Source organism: Podarcis raffonei, chromosome 9 (genome assembly GCF_027172205.1).
Source record: "Podarcis raffonei isolate rPodRaf1 chromosome 9, rPodRaf1.pri, whole genome shotgun sequence".
Classification (NCBI taxonomy): domain Eukaryota; kingdom Metazoa; phylum Chordata; class Lepidosauria; order Squamata; family Lacertidae; genus Podarcis; species Podarcis raffonei.
In genome coordinates this window covers 19,616,475-19,637,107 of record NC_070610.1, presented here as the reverse complement: position 1 = coordinate 19,637,107, position 20,633 = coordinate 19,616,475, and positions in this window count along the sequence as shown.

The following is a 20,633-nucleotide window of genomic DNA, read 5'->3' as shown; positions in this document are numbered from 1 at the left end:
ATGTGTTTGCATATTCTATAATTCTGCCTCAGCGTCCCCTCTGTCAATGGAAGTACCTGATATTCCTTTATTCTACATAAATGCTGTGAGGATAAATAGTGTGATTCAAAGATAAAAGAGAATACTACCATTTGGGACAGTAGTGTGGGCAGATAGGGTCTTTAACAGCTGTATAGAAAAGATAATTTCAGCAGGCGTAACTTACATGATGGTGGACTGCAGAGTCCAGTAATGAACAGGACACTGAGTCAGAGATTATAGCGCTACCAGCTGAGCACAGTTTATGTTGGTGATCAGCTGTGGGTTAAACTACAGAGCCTAGGACTTGCCGATCAGAAGGTCGGCGGTTCGAATCCCCGCGACGGGGTGAGCTCCCGTTGTTCAGTCCCTGCTCCTGCCAACCTAGCAGTTCAAAAGCACATCAAAGTGCAAGTAGATAAATAGGTACTACTCCAGCGGGAAGGTAAACGGCGTTTCCGTATGCTGCTCTGGTTTGCCAGAAGTGGCTTAGTCATGCTGGCCCCATGACCCGGAAGCTGTACGCCGGCTCCCTCGGCCAATAAAGCGAGATGAGCGCCGCAACCCCCGAGTCGGCCATGACTGGACCTAATGGTCAGGGGTCCCTTTACCTTTTAAACCTGAGCTGGCTGGCAGAACACTGAACTATACCCCACAGCAGTAGGATTGAAAGAACTAGAACCAGTACACTCATCAGCAGCTTCCTTCAGGCTTTGAGGAACCAAGTTCCTCCCAGTATGATAGCACAGGGAGTGCAGTAGTTGGAGCGCAGAAAAAGTGCCCATCTCTGGGACAGAAGGCTGGCTCTTGTCTCTAGCTCTCTGAAACAGAGTGGACTGTAATCAGAGGCTCAAAAAGCCACAATTCACTTCCAGTGCTTGCTGCAGCAAGTTTTTCACAAGAAGCTCTCTTTGGTGCTGCAATAACTGACCTGCCTCGCTATGTGGGCTCTATGAGAACAAAATAAAACACCTCCCTCATGTCTAAATGAAGAGATGGAAGTGTAAGCCCAATGCTCTTTGTGGCTCATTCTTGAAATGCCAAAGTGTAGTTCATGCGTGAATTGTGCCTGCTGCAAGGAAAAAAACAAAATATAAAAAGGAGAATTCCTGGATGCCAAGATCCAAGTTTGGGGCAAGTGCTCTTTGATGAGAGAACCCCAGCAAAGATTTAAAATCACAAAATAGTCAGCAAACTAAAATGTGGAAATATAGGTTGTTAGACCTTAAAATATGACCTTCCAAAATTCCCTATTAGGGAAGTTAAAAATGGTTTATTTACATACTCTCCAAAGCTCAGATTCAGGTGCTTTTCCATACAGCATTCAGAAAAAGTTGCACAGGCAATAAAACTTGGCTTAGTTACAGTGGTGGAAGTTTGTAAATTATTGTTCTAGGAATTCAAGAGTGGCTTGTAAGAACTACGTTGTCTCAGCTTGGAGCAACCAACTCAGTCCTCTTTATATGTTACGTTTCTCATGTAGACTGGGGAAGAATAATAGACCTGATTACCTAGTTCCTCCCAAGCTGGGTGGGAGTGAGCCAGCTAAGCCTGGCAAGACAGCTTACTTTATGGTGTTAACCCCTACATGTAGTAAGTAGACTTAAGCATGTTGGTTATATGAGGCTGGTTATCCCATAAATTGAGCCACGGTCTTCATGACAGAAAGCTTCTAGTGTTGCATGTGTAGCACACAGTTAATCCAGCGGCTTCCACGAACCCAGCTTTTAAGTATAAAATATGCTCTTCTTCCAGATACAAGTGTGTTTGAAGACAAACAGAGCCTTTCAGTGCTTGCCTAGCGAAACACAACTCCAACTGTGCCAAGCTTTCATCTACCAAGAGTAAGTAAGAAGCCTGGGCGCTACCTGTGTATTGAGGATGCGATCCATTCCATAAGCTTCCTTCAGAAAGCTGGGTCAGAAGGTGAACATTTTTCAACAAGGCTGAAATCCTTTTGATTAAATATTTATCATACTTCAGAAATGCCCTGCCCTGTTAAAATAAAATATTGACAAGTGGAAGCTACATAATTCTTCTCTGGTATTCTATGATTTCAACAAGGAGCCTTCTAATGGAGAGCTTCTGGACCTTTGGTGACTAAGACAAAATAAAGCAAAACCCAATTTAGTTAATAGGAACTGCTGTTCTCACAAAATAATTTACAAAGCTGCATTAAAATTGCACGCTTTACAGCCCTTACTGTGTAAAATGTGAATCATGCTTTTTAATTCTCGCCACACTTAAATGAACAAGGGAAATAATAATCCTCATTTTATACACAGGAAAATGTTGGGGTGAAGACAGATGTTACTTAAGGGTACAAGCCACAGCAGGCTCTGCACCTGTGCTGTGAGCCTAGTTTTGTAATTTGCATGATAGACACGCATATCTGTGGCACAAATCGCTGGTCAGTGTTGTCACTCGTATTCAGATAGTCTGCCTTCTCTAAAAAAAGAAAAGCCCATTCCATATATGTTTATCTATTCATCACTCATTTATTTTTAAAAGAAACATGCATTATTTGAAAAGTCTTGCAAACCTGCAGACACTACCAAATAAGTTCTCCCCAAAGGTGTATCTTTTTAATTCAATCTGCACCGCACTGCGTAACTGTACACGCTTAAATAAAATTGTTTACAAAGTAGTAAAACTGCCTCTGCCATTCTTGCAGCCATGCCTTTGTAAACAAGACTCAGCAATTGGAAGTGACTTGTATAAATTCACATATCCAGGAAATTTCAGGGGTGCTATTTTAAGCCATTTCCTAAATTGCATAAATGGGTTACTAATTATTTCCAGGATTCAGTCAGGAACAAGGAGGGTCAGTCAGAAAGAGAGGATGGGACTTGTTAAAATTTCTGAATTCTCCATTTCCAGTACCTACCAAGCATATGGGAAGAGGGTCTGGGAACACTTTATCAGGTTCTAGAGTGACTCAGGCCGAACTGAAAGTCCATTACAGTGAAGGAAAAAACTAGGACTGAATTATGCTTGAGGATTTTTATGTACAGTTAATAGCAACTCTGAGCTAATGTCTGTGTACTGGAAAAAGCAAAGATCACCAGTGTCAAAGAAATGATTCTTCAACGTCAACTTCATTGGAATGGTCATGTTGTTTGGATGCCTGATTATCGTCTTCCAAAGCAACTACAGTGGTACCTCGGGTTACATACACTTCAGGTTACATACGCTTCAGGTTACAGACTCCGCTAACCCAGAAATAGTACCTCGGATTAAGAACTTTGCTTCAGGATAAGAATAGAAATCGTGCTCCGGCGGCGCAGCGGCAGCCTCCATTAGCTAAAGTGGTGCTTCAGGTTAAGAACAGTTTCAGGTTAAGAACGGACCTCCGGAACGAATTAAGTACTTAACCCGAGATACCACTGTACTCTATTCCCAACTTAAGAATGGAAAGCTAAAAGGTTGGTGGATAACAAAAGAGGTTTAAAGACTCTCTCAAAGCAAATCTTTAAAAATGCAGTATAAGCACAGATAAATGGGAAACATTGGCCTGCAAGCGCTCCAGTTGGAGAATAGCCTCTACCAAGGGCATCATAAACTTTGAAGAGGCACAAACTCAGGACGCAATGGAGAAATGTGCTAAGAGGAAGGCACGTTTGGCAAATCCTCACCATGATCAACTTCCGCCTGGAAACCTATGCCCCCACTGTGGAAGGATGTGTGGATCCATAATTGGCCTCTACAGTCACTTACAGACACACTGTTAAGACCATGTTCATGGAAGACAATCTTACTTGGATATGAGTGATTGCCAAAGAAAGAAAGAAGAGTAACTCTGAATTCTGAACAGCAAGTTGCTAATGCAGAACTGTGTTACAAATTTGAACTGGGGCCAGAGCAATTTTATATGAGCACTGCCTGTTGATTTTAGTTCTTAACCAATATAGTCACTACTACCACCAGTAGTGATGTAGATGCTGGTGTTGTGGGAGCAGCCTATGGATAATGTCAGTGAGGTTTATGCAGGCTTCCAGGGGTCTGTAAGTGGCCCTATAAGTGGTCTGATTGATACACACACACACACACACACACACACACACACACACACGTGTCTCCTGCCTGAAAATGTCCCACAGCAATATACTTCTTTGTTTGGCTGATATAAAAATGCCTACCAGAAGAAGTCTTATTAAAATCAATGATATACCAACAGTAAGTGGTCATTGGATTGCTTCATTAGTGAGAAGGCTAATATTTTTTATTCTTTTACTTGCACTCTAAGATGGTTCTGTGGTTAGGAAGATCCACTCATTGGATAATAAATATTTTTTAAAATGATATTCACTCCTTAATGAAGGTTTTCGCTTTGGTCACCAAACTACTAATAGCTGCACACGCACCCCTTTATTTTACCTGCAGTAATTTCTGTTGATGTTGTTATATTTTCAAAACAGGTATGAAGCTGGGACAATCATTATCCGTCAAGGACATGTAGCAACGGAATGCTATTTAGTGTTGTCCGGCAAACTGAAAATCGTTATAGATGATGCAACGATTTTAACCCCTGAAACATTATATGAAATTGAAGAGGGAAATTTTATAGGGGTAACTATTGCCGTCCATGTATTGTCAAACAATTTATGGGATATGCTGCTTTTCATTGTAGAGATATGAAAGAGAAGCTCTTCAGTGATATTTTTTTCTTCTGATAATTCTAATTACATGTTTTAAATAACAAGTAACCTCTCTACTCATGTGTTTTCTAGATGTTTTCTCAGTTGGGTGACGGAGGTTTTGTTTGTAGCTACTTCTATATTCTAATATACTGTAATTCTGGTAGTAAACTCTTGCACATACTTCTGGGCGATCCTATATGAAGATAAACTTGAAACTCTTTTTATTCCCCAAAGGAAACCTGCCTGTTGACTAATACAAGACGCCCTGCTTCAGTTATATGTAAATCTGATTCAGAACTTGCTGTGATTGACAAGGAGGTATGTACACAAATCACCCCATTCAAATGGCACATGCATTTATTTTGACTTACAGTGAAACGAACTGATTTTTCCTGTAAAAGGGCTTTAAATAAACTTCACAATGTTGTTGTATTAAAGTTTGCCAGGGATGAGTCTAATGCCAAACTAGCAAGATGTGACATCACAAAACTAGATAAAGAACAATATATAAACAGTTGTCCCTACAAGGATTGAGCCAGTCAGGAAGATGCAGGCAGAAGGATCAAAGTGGGATTCTTGTACGTCTTTTGGCCTGTCCATCACTGCAAGGGATTTGCTTGAAAAATGATTCTAGACAGGTGAATGCAGAGCTCCACTTCTTGTTTGGCAGGTACAGCCCCAATCAGGATATGAGAAGTGAAATATACTCGGAGTCGAGAGTGGATTTCATGCTCTTTATTCAGCTCATAGTGGTGGTGAGGAATGAAAGTTTCCCCAAAGTATCTGCTTTATATACATTATTTATACAATGGGCTGCACGTGATTGGCTAATTCTGGAATTCTCCTGTAGGCCAATCAGGTTGTGGATTCACTTCCATCTGGAGCTGGATTGGGTGGCTCCTGCAGACCAATCATACTGCTGTATTGTTCTAGGACCAATCAGACTGCTGCATTTCGGATCCTATTGTTCTAGGACCAATCAGACTGCTGAATTTTGGATCCTATTCAACTCAGTACATAACAAGTTCCCTCTCATTTTGCATTAAAAGAAGTGGCTTAATGCTTGTCCCAAGTGTCACCCCTTCTACACCCTATCAGCATACAGATAGTCACCTTCTGTTGTTGCTGTTCTAGAGCAGTCCTTACTAGGTGTAAATCCATTGTTAAATTGTTCCAGTTATGAATATTTGTTTCCATCATATGCCATAGCAAGGTTTTAAATAGCAATGGACAGGGCAGCCTTGCATTCTCATGACAGCGGATATAAATAGAATAATCAGATATAAATATGGTGGTGAACAAAAGAAAAATACATAATTGGCACAGGAGCATCTATCATTAGCAGAAAATGCAGGTCAGCTAACATCACATAGATTCAAACGATAATCATACACGTGAGGATAATCACAGCTCAGTCTTGCCTTAGCACCGGCTATCAAAATGCCACCTTATTTTCAGTCGCAAACAAGTTCTCTTTTGCAGAGTTGACCTGTGCTGATGGTTCTTTAACAGCTGGTGTGGTGGAGAAATGTATTTTAAACTGATTGAGTAACAGGCCAAGAAAACAATTTTAACCTTTGTGGCATATAACTGCAACTGTTTCACCAAAGCAAATTGTTCTAAGCAAAGATAATGCACTTGAAAGAAGCAAAAATTGGACAGCCCTTGAAATTGCTTGTGTTCTTAGGCCAGGTACAGTACGGGCAATTGTGGCATAATTTATCCTCCCACTTTTTCCAGCGGTAACTTTGTAATACAGATCTGGGAGATACTACTACTGCTGTTGGGGAAGATTTGTTTCGTTGGGCTTAAGCAGTTGCTGCTGAGGCTTCCATTCCAGAGAAAGGTGTTTTTTTCAACCACATTTTCTTGCCTAGTGCCCACTCTAACCTTACAATGTTGGGAGTTCAGTAAACCAGTGAAGAGAAATCAGGTCATAAAATCATGGGCACAACATGCCACATTTCTACTCTGGTGTCGGACATCTCGTCAGAAGAATTGCAAGGAGTTCGAAAAGCCCTCAGCATCTTACCCATGTCAACAGCACATAACTTCAGTTCTTTAGACAGCTTAGGGCGGTTGTGACTAAACTCAACAAGAAATTGAAAGAAATCTTTCCCAGAGTGCCTCAGTTGTTTTTTTCTTTCTGAAAGTGTATTGTTGGGACAATGTTTTTCATTCTGTAATGTGTTTAAGAGGCGGTAAAGTGACTCAGAAATGTTACAAGCACTTTCGTGCATGTGCAGAGATTTTAACAAAACAGGCTGCAATATATCTTGAGTGGAGTTAACCAATGTATGCAATACATTTAAGGAGATTAAAAGTCTGGATGGTTGAAAAAATAAAAATAAAAAAATAAAATAAAAGAGTCTCAGATTAAATGGGAACCAAATCAAATTAAACGGGACTTCTTTCAAAGTAAAGATGCATAGGATGACACTACAGAAATTCTCTTCAGCATGTTGTCACCCATCATCTGCTTATGATACTGTACTGTAGAAAACCATATGATCTAATCTGTATTGGCAGGTGAATTACAATTTGTCATATGAAGAACTCTAATGTCGAAGTTCTTGCTTGTTTTTACAAGAGCAGCTTTTTTACTGCCGGGCACATTATACACTCAGTTTCATGAGCGAAATAGGTGAGAAATCTCTCTTGGCGATATGAATTGCTTACGCAAGATAGGTATTTAAGTCATGAATCTGTGATTTGTGGGTATTGATATCTTATGTAGAAGCATCTTCCATTCTCTTCATCTACACCCCCCCCCACACACACTTTGTACTTTTTATTTTTCTGGTGAAGGAGAAATGAGTAGTAGTAATTGTATTAGGACGTAACAGGGTAACACACCTTTAATAGCTGCCATATAAAGTTGTGGATCGAGGGCCCGACCCCCGCTATGTGAAATAAACACACAAGGACACGTGATATAAGGTTAATGGGCAAGAAAAGGCCACAACTTTATTGTTTACAGCAGTGAAAAGGTATTGGCTTAGGCATTGGATGACTATAGGAGGTGGGTTTATTCAACAGTAGGTGGAGCCTGTTGATGCTATTCCAACTATAGGCTCCCCCCTGATGTCACCGAGGGTCGTGCCATGGCCTCCCGCCAAGCAGGCATCGGACAGAATACACGACCGCCAGATTCCTTTAACGGAATAACCCACGGTAGATAGCATAGGCGATGGCCACACCTAGCCCTTGACACACATGAATCCAATGCCTAACCTACCCACCAATACCACAAAAGTTGTGACGATTGCTACGAGGTAGGCGAAAAAACCAAAAAGCCTAATGCCAAATGGAAAAATTCCTACCAGGGCCCCCAGACAACCGGGGCGACCAACCTAAGGTCCATAGCAAGGCCAAAAAACCTAGACCCTGAGCTAAATGGGAGTGGAGGGTGGGTGACTCGCTGCGGGACGACGACGACTGAGGAGGAGGCGGAGCTGGAGCCGCAGCATTAAGCTGCTAAACACGCCCCCCGGAGACACCTGGTTGGCACGGCGGCAGCAGGAGGCCCCATTAGCTAAAGTGGTGCCTCAGGTTAAGAACAATTTCAGGTTAAGAACGGACCTTCAGAATGAATTAAGTACTTAACCCGAGGTACCACTGTAATGTGTTTTATGGAAACACATTGCTGCTTGAGTAAGAGTATTATGCACATTTATTGCATTATCTTCCTAACCTCCTATGTACACAAGGTAACTTCAAATTTTCCAAATAAGGAGATCATTGCCAGCCTTTCCCCCTCCTTTTCACTTAAGTATCAGCAATGTGCTATATAACCACATATTCCAGTTGCTTGAAGTGAAAAGCAGAAATGAGAATTACCTTTTCCAAATATTTTAAGAATGAGAACTTGCTTGATTTTCCTGGCTTATTAAGTTCTGAGAAGAAAAACAATGCATTAACAATTAATACTGCAATCTTGCGCCTTACCTTCAGGTAAGGCCTGATAAACATAATGAATACATTATAATGAATACATCCGAATAAATAAGGATTAAGCTGCACCTCACTTTGAAATTGCTAGCAATCTGGAAAGGATATACTAATCATTAGTATTTTAACTTTGAAACTGTCATGCAGCTGTAAAAAAAAAGTCTATTAAGAGTCCTTTTTTTGTTTTTAAAAATGAGAGAAGGGTAAAACGTATTTTATTAAATGAACTTTGTGAGAGATATAGTTCATAATGGTAGCAATGCAAGTGTTAAAACAGAAATTCTCATTTTAGCAAAAAAGGTGTAAGAGGTCTGATGCAAAGTCTGTAGCAGAGGAATGGCGTAGAAGAATGCTACTGGAATTTTGTGTTCGTCGGTAGAATCCTCCAAGCATGTTACACATCCATCCTTAAATTTTAGTGGAACTTGCGTGGTAATCCCTTCTAATCACCACTTAGAAACAAATTGAGACAGTCCGGCAGCAACAGTAGATGAAGGGTTGTGTGCACTATATGTTCTTTATTTATTGCATTATGAAATATAGCTCCCTCGAATAATTAGATTTTAGCAGGTTATCTTCTTCCGAGAAAGGAAGAGTGTTTGCCAGTCACCTATAGGAACGTTTAGCTCCACTAACCTTTATGTATTATTAATATTTTAGACTCAGCAGTGCCTTCATTCCTCTTGTTTTATATTGCAAGAGACTGAAGCTTAAACTCTATAGGAATATGCCTACTTAGGGGACTTGAATAATGGAATAAAGAAATAAAAAGGTACTTTAAAAGCCTTCTAAACTCCTGGGGCTGGGGGGATGGAGGAGGCCTTTATAAATGTTTTCACTTCACAACTGCAAGTAGTGCAAATGAACAGCACAGAAACAAAATTCATGGGCTTTCTAAAGGAAGTTGACTGTATTACCCAAGATGATTTACTATCCTGGCACTTAGGTGTAGATTAGAGCTACTCTGTTCATCAAAATTACAGCCTAAGCCTGACCTAGAGGGAGCACTTTTTAAAACAGAAACATATTTATCATTTAGACAGAACAACCCTTTGGCATTTTACAACCCCCTCAATGTCTGAATTTCAGGAATTCATTTCTATTCCACACAAGAACACCACCGGGCTCCTGCAGACGACCTATTAACTCAGTATTCATCTTAACTCGCTTCCACAAAGCTTACGCGATAGGGAGACTATCTCTGGTCTTGAGCATTTGTTCTGATTTGTTTACAAGGTGGTTATACAACAATGAGCAGTCATCTTGCATCCAACATAATTTCGTTGCAGGGCGTTCCCGTTAATCATTTGTTCATTCCAGCACTTTCCCATCACTTTCCTAACTGGAAAAAGTCTGGGGGAGTTTTTGTTTTGATTTTTGAAGTGGGTTTGTTGCACTAGGGTAACAAAGCACTTTAATCTGTTTTAATTGCATACGTCTAAAGTTGCATTAGGGCTTGCCGATCAGAAGGTCGGCGGTTCAAATCCCCATGATGGGGTGAGCTCCCATTGTTTGGTCCCAGCTCCTGCCCACCTAGCAGTTTGAAAGCACATCAGTGCAAGTAGATAAATAGGTACCGCTCCGGCGGAAAGGTAAACGGCGTTTCCGTGCGGTGCTCTGGTTTGCCAGAAGCGGCTTGGTCATGCTGGCCACATGACCCGGAAGCTGTGTGCGGACAAACGCTGGCTACCTCGGCCTATAGAGCGAGATGAGCGCTGCAACCCCAGAGTTGTCCACGACTGGACCTAATGGTCAGGGGTACCTTTACCTTTAAAGTTGCATTATGCACTTGAGCCTCTGCCACAAATTAATGGATTGTCTATTAACAATTTAATATTGCTTTGTATTATATTATTGCTGTAACATAAAGAACTGTAACATAAAGAACTATCTTTGAAAAGCAGGGATACTTTGTAGGTGTGGGGCAGGCCCAGTCTTCAAATCGCTATCTTGCTGATAAAGCACCTTAACACTTGGCTTGAAAATATCATTCCTGTGTAGTGTTTTATTTCTAAAAAGGCATGGGACAGAAGTCTGCTTGGAAACTGTATTTACATGCCTGGAAACCCTGTTCCATAGTCACAGCTGTCTGAGAGCTGGCTTTGGCTTTTCTGTGGTACAAAATAATACTACTACTCTGTTTCACATGTTCAAAACCCTGGCTGAGACCTTGCTTTGAAACAGATTCTGGGGCTGAGCTCTGACCAGCCCTGCTTCGAAGTAAGTCTTGCGTAAGTAGTTCATGTCGTGCCATGCTGACTGTTAAGTTGAGGAAGAGCTATCTGATAATTAGACTGGATTGACATTAAGTTGATGTATGTTTTATAGAGGTCTATTAATCAGAGCTTGATGGATCCCGGAAGTTTATTCTTCAAAACATTTGGATGGAGAGTTGTTTAGAGACACTTAACTAAAATTGTTTACTAATGTTTTATGATTCATCTCATAAAATCCCTGTCCCGTGGACTTGGAAAGCCTGCTGTATTTAAAAGATAAATGGTAAAAGCTGGATTTATCATGTCTTCTCACTATGAATCGGATTAAATCATCCAGCATAGTGCCCCTTGAATTCATGCGGCTCTCAGTAGGTTACACTGGGCCACCTCTCAGTTTAATTATCTTGCAGGGTTATTCAGGAGATAAAATGAGCAGCTGGAAAGAACCAGGAAAGCCAGCTGAGCTCAAATGGAGGACGTACGGAATCACAGAAACATGATTAACAGAATAAATGAATTAGTTTTGCTTCTTTCTCGTTATTCTGAAACCCCAATCAGGTTGAATAACAATACTGGCCTTTTCCAGCTCTTTCTCTTACGCCACTAAAAAACCTCCCTCTCTTGAATTTTGATGTCTAGAAGATGTGACTGCAAAATGCTCATGGTGACCCTACCTCCTCCAAACTTTGCATACCCACAAAAAGACCTACAGTATATCGTTGATTTGACACATTAGCCCTAATGGCAGCTGGATTCCAAATACTGTATTTTTCGCTCTATAAGACGCACCAGACCACAAGACGCACCTAGGTTTTGGAGGAGGAAAACAAGAAAAAAAATATTTTGAATCTCAGAAGCCAGAACAGCGCAGTGAAAAAATACGGTAGCTTGATTCAGTGAAAGTGGGACAGGCAGTTCATTGTGTCGTAAAACTGATTTAGGGCTTTGCCACTGGAAACTATAGACTGGGTAAATCACAATTAAATGCAGTCCTTTTGTTTTGTTTTCTTCTTTTAAAAGTTGCTTGCACATGGAAAAACAGATGTTATAAAGACATGTAACTTAACTTCTCCGACATTAAGAGTTTTGTGTGTAAAATATGAGAGGAGCACTAAAACTAGAGATCTCACACTTGCAGGTCTGAAGTGGTACAGTCCAGGAATAGTTTTACATTGTTTTCTATAATGGGATTTAAACATGATTACTCATAGGGAAATGATGTGACAATATATTAGTTTACATACACAATGTCTTACATGGCTTTTGATGCTTTTTTCCTATATCACTTTCCTTTGTGAAAATATCAGTTCATGTTCTGATTTGAGTTGTCAACACATTCAGCATAAACCACCAGGAATGGAAGCCATGCGAGTTTAATATAATTAAATGAGGGTTATACAACACTTAAGCTGAATTTGTATTAAATTGTGTTCCGCATTCTAAAAATTACCTTGCAAGCTGATAAACATCTTCCTGTGGTTAACTACAAGTTACAAATTGTGAATCGGCAATATAATTTTATGATTGTTACTGAGGAAAGATACTTTCAAGACATGAAAATGAGCTTTCAGGGAAAACAAAGAGTTGGATTTTCTTCCCTTCAGTCTCTAATCCCATTCTGGTTTGGATCCAACATGCACTTAAATGTACTGGAAACGAAAGCTGGTGGTTTCTCTCTTGCATGCGGGTACATTTAGGGTCCATTAGCACATATTGTTCATATATTCCTGTAATGATTTCCATGCAGAAGTGCTGTGTGCGAATGGTAGCGGTGAAGAAACACTATGCTAGTAAGCCTAAGGCTGCAATCCTGCACCTACTTTCCAGGGAGTAAGCCTCATTGAACTCAAATAGATAGATAGGATTGATCTCTGGGAGCAAAAATTAAATGGAACAAAAACTTCTGGGAACATTTGTGTCATGTTGAGCTGCCGGCATCTACACCATTCACACAGTGTGTTTGCACAGGAACCCACCTCCCTGTGGCATGAGCTGTGGAAACAGCTAAAGTAACGTTTGGGGCTTGGAAAGCCACTACAGTGGTACCTCGGGTTAAGAACTTAATTCATTCTGGAGGTCCATTCTTAACCTGAAACTGTTCTTAACCTGAGGTACCACTTTAGATTATGGGGCCTCCCGCTGCCGCCGCCGTACGATTTCTGTTCTCATCCGGAAGCAAAGTTCTTAACCTGAGGTACTATTTCTGGGTTAGCGGAGTCTGTAACCTGAAGCGTCTGTAACCCGAGGTACCACTGTATTCACGTTAAGTTCTCTGAGAAAATAAATGTCAGGATAGGGCCAGAAGAGCCATGACTTTGAAAACTGCACCCTGTCAGATCTGTTGGGCACTAGGATGCCTGCAAAGTGGGACTGTGATCCTCCTGGTGCCAAAGGAAGGAAGTACCAGCCAAAAGGAAATTGCTCTCCATCTCTTATAGAGGGTCAGTTTGTTTCCTGCCTTCTCTCAAAGCAGATAATTTTTTGATGCGGCCTCTTTCTTCTAGCCTCTTCCTCTGTCTACAGCTGTGCCTGCAATGCTTAAAGGGGGGGGGATGTCTGTGAAATTCTCACCCCACTCCCAGACTTCGCCCTTTCCTCTCATCTTTTTGATGTGCCAATTGCTCCCTCAGTAACAGCCTCCTCTTGAGTACTCTTGGTTTAGCGACAGCCCATTGTGCTTGTCTATATTTAGTCCTTCCCTTTTTTACATTTATCTGCTATGTTCCACCCCAAATGTGCCAGTTTGTCATTGTCCTTGCATCTCGGCCTCCTGCTTCCCCAATTTTTGTCTTCTGTGTTCTTTCTCAGCTGTCGTTTGTGAGACGTTATGCCAAAAGCTTTGAAAAATATATATTTCTCGTTGTGGCGTTTGACCAATAGGTTGACCAATAAGAAAGCCCAGAGCCTACCTGATTTTAAGAGGTTTTGACAGTGAGTTCTGTTGGTTCTTTTGGGAGGGGAGATAGAGGAGTCAGAGTGAGTTAGAGACAGGGACAAGACTGAGAGGGAATAGAGCGACAGCGTTTGGAATATATGTGTTTGAAATAAACTTTAATCTTCATTGTTAACTCTACCTGACTAAGACTCAGTTCTTCATTGGAGAACCTTGGGGTTTTCCCCACACTCGTGTCCTCTTCTTCAGAGGTGTGCATGCTTAGAGAGCTGGCTGCTATCTTGGCAAGGCGCGGTGGCGCAAGCTGCCAAAATATGATGGCTCGGAACACACCACTCTGGCCACCATTTTGAGCATGCAGTGAGTGGCAGGAATACCGCGCAAGTCCTTGTCAGATCCACAGTGGTGGCGGTGGCAGACAGGAAGACCGCATGAGGCTCAAATGGCATGGCTTGGGTGTGGTGGGCAGGGGTTCTGGACTCTTAGCACCTGTCCTGGCTCTCACTGGAGGATGAAGAACTTGGACCCGGCGTACGGTATCTGTCCCAAACTTTAATGCTTAAATTGGCATAGTAAAGGTAAAGGGACCCCTGACCATTAGGTCCAGTTGTGGATGACTCTGGGACTGCGGCGCTCACCTCGCTTTACTGGCCGAGGGAGCCGGCATACAACTTCCGGGTCATGTGGCCAGCATGACTAAGCCACTTCTGGCGAACCAGAGCAGTGCACGGAAACGCCGTTTACCTTCCCGCCAGACTGGTACCTATTTATATACTTGCACTTTTTGGCGTGCTTTCAAACTGCTGGATTGGCAGGAGCAGGGATCAAGCAACGGGAGCTCACACCGTCACTGGGATTCGAACCGCCGACCTTCTGATCGGCAAGCCCTAGGCTCTGTGGTTTAACCCACAGCACCACCTGAGTCCCATTGGCATAGTAACTAGGGTTAGAAGGCACAACAGGTGCTATGCATGGCTATGCAAGCTAAGACGTTGATCCAACTAAGGACAATCTCATTGGCACCCATAGTATGGTAATGGCTGGTTGGCTGGTCAGGGGGTGAGCAGCTGTTGTGGCCTGTTGCAGAGAACTCCCCCCCCCCCCAGGGAGCAATGCCTGGGGACCAGCAGCCAGCAGATTGGGGAATCCCCAGACTGGGGATTGCCAGGTTTTTCCACCACCTGATTGATTTGAATTCCAGCTGGGCTGAGTGAATAGGATTTGAGGAGCCCATAAAGACCAGCTGCCCCTGACCCCAGAGACCTCAGGTATATGTTTGTTTATGGGGCAGTCTTACATTTCTTTAAAAACCAATTTTTTTTTTTTAGCATTACAGTGGTACCTCGGGTTACATACGCTTCAGGTTACAGACTCCGCTAACCCAGAAATAGTGCTTCAGGTTAAGAACTTTGCTTCAGGATAAGAACAGAAATCGGGCTCCGGCGGCGCAGCAGCAGCAGGAGGCCCCATTAGCTAAAGTGGTGCTTCAGGTTAAGAACAGTTTCAGGTTAAGTACGGACCTCCGGAACGAATTAAGTACTTAACCCGAGATACCACTGTATATTGAATCTTCTGATAATGGCTGGAGGAATTAGAACTGCATTTGACAGAAATTTACTCTGATAGGAGTATGCGGGGGTGGGGAATGTGTGTAGCAGAAACAAAAAGGCGAGAGAGCAGTATTCAGCAATTCCATGCCCTAGAAAGTGAGAGGCTCCTCTAATGTGTGTTAACTCTTGATTCCTCTGAGAAACAAACACTTATCAGGTCAGGAAGGTGAAAAAGACTTCTGGAAAAAGATCATCCCTTCCAACGTTGCTTACGTCAAAATGAGCATTTAAAGAAGTGGAATATTAATACTTACAGAATTTCTTCATGCATTTTTAATAACTCCTAGCTTTTGTAGCTGAATCTGTAGTGAATGAAGGTACAAGAGGTTGAGTCATCACATTGGTAGCTGGTGCCAACTTCCAGGCATTAACTTTAATTATTTATGGTTTTTTTGCTGATAGAAGTTATGGCACATTTTAGAAAGTGAAGATTCTGCCTTGCTCAAGCAAAGGCCTATCACCTGGCTCAGTGGCTGAGGTTAACAGGGAGAAATGCTGCCTTCACTTTTGCCATCAAATCAGAGCTGCTCCTTTGTATCTTTGCCCTTTTTGGTCTGGTCCGTAATCAGTAACTAGTAACAATGTTTCCTAATATCTTAATCGTTATTAAAGGATTGAGAGCGATCCACAATGTTCTCCTTGCACCTTTCTGCCATGCAAAACCCCCCTTCCCTTCCCCATATTATCCATGATGTAATGTTGCATATAAAGGTAAAGGTAAAGGGACCCCTGACCATTAAGTCCAGTTGCAGACGACTCTGAGGTTGCGGCACTCATCTCACTTTATTGGCTAAGGGAGCCGGCGTACAGCTTCCGGGTCATGTGGCCAGCATGACTAAGCCACTTCTGGAGAACCAGAGCAGTGCACGGAAACGCCGTTTACCTTCCCGCCGGAGCAGTACCTATTTATCTACTTGCACTTTGACGTGCTTTCGAACTGCTAGGTTGGCAGGAGCAGGGACCGAGCAACGAGAGCTCACCCCATCGCGGGGATTCGAACCGCCAACCTCCCGACTGGCAAGCCTTAGGCTCTGTGGTTTAACCCACAGCGCCACCCGTGTCCCACAATGCTGCATATGCTCCGTGGCTAATGCTAAGCTCCTTCGGAGCCTGGGGTCAGGATGGTATGCACCCAGACAAGCGCAGCAAGTGCAGGTGGTTTGTGGCAGTAGTGGCAGCATGTTCAGGGCGCTCGCTCTGCCTGCCTTTCTCCCTCCTTCCTCCAGCTGCTGCCAAGTGCCTGCATCTCCTTTGCCAGCTGCCGCTAACCAGGTGCACTCATCAGCACTCTGGCTGCAAGCACAGTATTTTGGGGGTTGGCCCCCAAGGGGGATGCTGTCCCTGCTGCAGGAAGGCGCCATCTCCCCTGGCTCTCCCGACTGCCCGCTTCTGCTTAGCTGGTTGGTGCCAAACCACATGGAGGAAAGGAACATGCAAGCCGGGGGGGGGGGAGAGTCCAGCATTGGGGGCATGGGCAGGGTGAAACAAATATTCATAGGGCTGGACCCCCAGAGGAAAACTATGGCAGGGGGCTGAGGTTACTCAGCCCCATACGAGTTGGCATGCCTGATGCTAAGAAACCCTGGATTCAAATTTTGATTTAATGTTAACCATTTTTGTTGTTTATTCGTTCAGTCGTGTCCGACTCTTCGTGACCCCATGGACCAGAGCACGCCAGGCACTCCTGTTTTCCACTGCCTCCCGCAGTTTGGTCAGACTCATGCTGGTAGCTTCGAGAACACTGTCCAACCATCTTGTCCTCTGTCGTCCCCTTCTCCTTGTGCCCTCAATCTTTCCCAACATCAGGGTCGTTTCCTGGGAGTCTTCTCTTCTCATGAGGTGGCCAAAGTATTGGAGCCTCAGCTTCATGATCTGTCCTTCCAGTGAGCACTCAGGGTTGATTTCCTTAAGAATAGATAGGTTTGATCTTCTTGCAGTCCATGGGACTCTCAAGAGTTTCCTCCAGCACCATAATTCAAAAGCATCACTTCTTTGGCGATCAGCCTTCTTTATGGTCCAGCTCTCACTTCCATACATCACTACTGGGGAAACCATATGTTAACCATCGTTTGCATTTAACCTGCTGCAGATACAGTGGTACCTCTAGTTACGAACTTAATTTGTTCCAGAGGTCCGTTGTTAACCTGAAACTGTTCTTAACTAGAGGCGTGCTTTTGCTAATGGCGCCTCTTGCTGCAGCTGCGCGCGGGCACACAATTTCCGTTCTCATCCTGGGGCAAAGTTCTCAACTCGAGGTAACTCTTCCAGGTTAGTGGAGTTTGTAACCTGAAGCGTTTATAACCTGAGGCATTTGTAACTCGAGGTACCACTGTACATTGCTACTCCATAGATAATGCATAAAAGGGAAGCAAGTTTGAATTCACACAGGGGAGGTGGAAGGGAAGGGGTGTACAATCTGTGGGATCCACGTTCAACAGATTGAGACATGTTATATCTTTACCCTGTTACTATGGAGGCCTAAATTGCCTAACAACAAAAGATGTTAACAAACAAAACAAAACATCACCCTGACACAACCAAGTTCATTGCTATCAAAATACGGAAACAAAGCCATGGTAAATTATTTTATCACACTGATTTAAATTTTTTGTTGCCTGTCCTTCGTTGTAACAACAGTCTCACAGTGGATGCATTAGATAACTTTAAAGTACAGTGGTACCTCGGGTTAAGTACTTAATTCGTTCCGGAGGTCCGTTCTTAACCTGAAACTGGCCAGGCCATGCTGTTTTATACCTGCTGCTGGGATTGACAAAGCTGTCTGGGATTGGTTGCAAGGCTGCTGGGATTGACAAAGATGCCTGGGATTGGTTGACAAGGCATTCTTTGATTGACAAGGCATCTGACCCTCCCCTTCATCTCATAGCTCACCAGTTAACCACTTAACCAACGCATAGCCAAACCAATCAACCCACTTGAAGGATTACTGTTAATCTCTTTTCCTTAGGGTGTCCCTATTTTCAATGGAGAAATGTTGGGGGGTATGGAGTTCTCCGACTCCTGAGTCATCTGAAGGCAATCCTGTACAGTGAAGGTTTTTTTTAAAACGTCGAGTGTTTTATTATGTTTTTATACATGTTGGATGCCACCCAGAGTGGCTGGGGCAACCCAGTCAGTTGTGTGGGGTAGAAAGAATAAAATTACCATTATCGAATGGGGCGTCCCTCTTTTCATCAGAGAAATGTTGGGGGGGCATGCTTGGTATATTTCAAAAAGGAAAGGGTATGAAAAGCTCTGGATTGGGAGAAGGTAAATGCTTCTATATGGTAAATGCTTCAAAGTAGGTACTTCGTCTGTGGTATGTCACAAATGGGACCTGCAACCAAATGTTGCAGTGCGTTCTGCTGCTTCTGTTTAGAGTTCCAGCCAGCTCTTCCCTCCAAGTGCATTACACACAAACAAACACACACACACACACACACACACAAACACACACACACACAAAACTCAAGTTCTCCCAAGCATAGTAATACTTCTCAGTACCCTCCTTGCTATGTGGATAGCAAGCTCTTCTTGCCCTTCTCCTCCAAATCGGTTCAGTGCGTTCCCACACGTTACCATATAGAAATCCTCCTCCTCCTTTTGGGCTTACCAGTGTAAAAGCATGAGACAAAAGGAGCTGGAAGGAAAGAGGAAACTTTGCACAATCTGGAAGAGAGTGAAAGGAGGAAAGAGTGGAAAAGGAATTAAAGAAACCCAAAACCTGAGAATAGGTGGGGGGGGGGGGAGAAGAAGAACAGTCAAATCAAGAGGGAAAACAGAGAGAGAAATTGGGCGGCCTGAGCGCAGGCCAATGGCCAATGGGACGCCCCATTCGATAATGGTAATTTTATTCTGAAGCGTATGTAACGCAAGGAACTACTGTATTGTGTTGGGAGCAACCCAGAGTGGCTGGGGAAACCCAGCCAGATAGGCAGGGTATAAATAGTAATAATAATCATTACTTTTCCCCCCCTGGGGGTACGCAAGGGTACACATACTCCTAAACGTTTTGTGAATTTAAGTTTGGCCTCATCGAGGGGCAGTACAGTGGTACCTCGGATTACATACTGTCAGGGGCTCAGGAGCAGAAGCACAGGGGAGAGAGGAAATGGAGAGCGAAGGGGAAGAATCTGAGGGCAGCGTAGGGGAGTATGACAGTGACCCGAGAGATTCCATGAGCTTCTCCAGCGAATCAGAAGATTCCCAGAAGGGGGCGCCGATGGTCAGGGCAAGGGGAGTCCCAGAGGGGACGCACCAGAAACAAGGGGCCAGCGGGGACTCCCAAAGCAGCAGCGGGAGATCAGGAGCAGCTTCCCCACCAGAGCGTAGTGGGGGGGAAGAGTCCCATGTGTCAGGACCAGCGTCCCCTCCAGCGGGGAGAGAAGCTGAGTCAGGGCTGACCACGCCTCTATCGGAGAGTGGGGGAACGGAGGGGAGGTCAGGTCCAGCTAGCCTCCCCGAAAGGGGAAGCAGTGACAGGAGCAGTGTAACGGTCAGGAGGAAGGTTGCCGGCTGGGCGCGCGCGCCAAGTTCGAATGTACAGGCGCGCGGGACAGCAGAAAACCCGGATTGGGAACCAGGTCCTAAAGCCCGCCGGAGGCAGGGGGAAGACTCAGGGGACTCAGCATCAGAAGAGTCTAGGAAGGGCGAGACCCCGACGGACAGGCGGAACCAGAGGAGGAAAGAGCAAAGGAAGAGGTGGAGCAAGGCTAGGGTCTTAAACTGGTGTCTGGGGGGAGGAGATTCAGACGGAGCTTCAGCGGTCTAGAGTTTGAGACGTAGGGCTGCGCGCTGCGGCTGTGGAAGTGAAACTGAACTTCAATAAAGACTTTCGTACATAACAACGAACCGGCGTTGGTCCTTTGTGAGCTGGGACCTCGGGCAGCTCTGACACATACACTTCAGGTTACATATGCTTCAGGTTACAGACTCCGCTAACCCAGAAATAGTGCCTCAGGTTAAGAACTTGGCTTGAGGATGAGAAGAGAAATCGCGCAGCAGCAGCGGGAGGCCCCACGAGCTAAAGTGGTGCCTCAGGTTAAGAACAGTTTCAGGTTAAGAACGGACCTCCGGAACGAATTAAGTCCTTAACCTGAGGTACCACTGTACTTCAATATGAGTAGGAAAATGAGAGTACCCCATAACATTTCTTTTTTTGGGGGGGGCACTGATAATAATAAAACCGAGTTTCACCTCCCTGGCGATGACAGGCCTTCGTCCTCGTCCACGTCCACCTCCAGCAACGGGATGCTGGCCCTTTAAATTCTCAGGTAAGGCGCTTCCGCCCTGCCTGCCTGCCTCCTCC